Source organism: Echinops telfairi, unplaced genomic scaffold, assembly GCF_000313985.2.
Source record: "Echinops telfairi isolate 266 unplaced genomic scaffold, ASM31398v2 ScPeMD7_655;HRSCAF=1070, whole genome shotgun sequence".
In the NCBI taxonomy this organism is placed as follows: Eukaryota; Metazoa; Chordata; class Mammalia; order Afrosoricida; family Tenrecidae; genus Echinops; species Echinops telfairi.
The window spans coordinates 24,304,177-24,305,851 of record NW_022104553.1 but is presented as its reverse complement, the minus strand read 5'-3'; the positions used below and the strand labels follow the sequence as shown (position 1 = coordinate 24,305,851).

The window sequence follows — 1,675 nt, the reverse complement described above, 5'->3', positions numbered from 1 at the left end:
TCACTTGACCTTCCTCTAGACCGACCTGAGTTTGCTCTAAGTGCAAGGATCTCATGCTTGTTCCATGACAAACACTTCCTCCCTGGCTTCTTTAATATCAACGCGATCCTTCTTCTTACTCGTTGTTTGTATGTTTATATCGCTGTTGTCTTATGCCTACCACGTTATTGCACGTTTGTTCTGCACTGTTTCTGCTGGGTTTACCCTTTGCGAAGCACAGGAGGAGTGGATGCTTTGACACAATACCGATGCAAGGGTTTGTAGCAGATGGAGGGGGTGGGGCTGGGGGAAGACAGGGAGGGGAGGGGATTTGGGGAGCACACCATGAAGGCGGGAGGGGGGAGGGAACACTAGCACTGGATGTGATTACGCAACTCGTTTTAAAGGTGATCTAATCATGGAGGGGGGAGAAAGGAAAGAAGATGCTCTAAAACTGATTGTGGTAATGATTGTACAATTCGTCTTGATATGATTGAACGTTTGAATTGTATGATGGGTGGATTATGGACCAATAAAACCGTAAAAAAAACGCAGCTGCAGCAGCCCCACGGGGAGATGGCACTCCATCCTGTCAGGCTGTCAGGCCTGTCACCTGGTGTCTGGGCTACTACCGGCATCTCCCTTCCTCAAAGCCTGGTCTCTCTAGATCCCACCCACCCACCCACCCAATTCCTCTCCAACCACATTTCCTCCAGAGCTCTCCCTCTCCTAGCTGGAGTCCTGGCGGTGTGGTGGCTATCCGTTGGGCTGCTAACTGCAAGGTCAGCGGTTCGAAACCACCAGCCACTCTCTGGGAGAAATGGGAGGCTTTCGACTCCCGTCAAGATGTACAGCCATAGAAACTCACAGGAACAGTGCTACCCTGTCCCGTGGGGTCCTGGTGCATCGGGATCGACTTGATGGCAGTGAGTTTGGTTTTGTGGTGAGCTTGGCTTCCCCAGGCCTCGAAACCGGGAACATGAGCCAAGCGAAGATGAAAATCCTCCCGGCGTTCCAACTTTCCGGACTCAGTGCGGGATCTCAGGCCAACCACCTTAGGCTTCAAGCCTCAGCGACCCCCGTGGGCTTCCACCACAGCCAGTACTGGCGCCGAGTCTGTGCATCCAAGTGCCGTAGTGTCTCAGACCACAAGGGGGAAGTGTGGGACCATCTGAGGTCCAAGGTGGGACTCCACCAGGTGGGCGTGAACTGGGCGCCGTGGAGACGGTCTCCATGGCAACAAGGGAGCCAGGTTCTGTCTAGGAAGGCCATTGCCATTTCCCTTTTGTCCCCCAGCCCCCCAAACACCTGATCAAACCCCTCCTCCCCTCAGCCAGGCTCTCAGGAACCACCCTCTCTGCGCCCTGCCCTCTGTCTCTGCTCCAGGCTTGTCTGTCTGTCTGTCTCTCTGTCGACCCAGATGCCTCTCCTGGGCCCCCGCTGATTTCTGTCTGGCCCTCTGCCATGTCTCTCCATCTTTCTCTGGGTATCCGTCTCTCATTTCCCCCCTGCTTATTACTATTAGTTGGGATGTGATAGGTATCTCCTATCAGTCCGTATTTCCATCATGTCAAGTAGAATGAATTGTGCGGTTGCTCCCACAATCCGATTCCAAACATTCTTTTTTCTACACGGACTCCTCGACATGTCTCCCTTTTACCCCATCTCCACCACTGCCCCCCCTCCCCTCACACCC

The 1,675-nt window shown here is 53.8% G+C and overlaps 1 protein-coding gene across 3 annotated transcripts in view; it reads right to left on the bottom strand.

Moving 5' to 3' along the window:
* The window catches only part of SLC8A2 (solute carrier family 8 member A2), a 40,995-nt gene that overhangs the window by 10,927 nt on the left and 28,393 nt on the right, over positions 1-1,675 (bottom strand). The gene's annotated exons all lie outside the window — the stretch shown is intronic.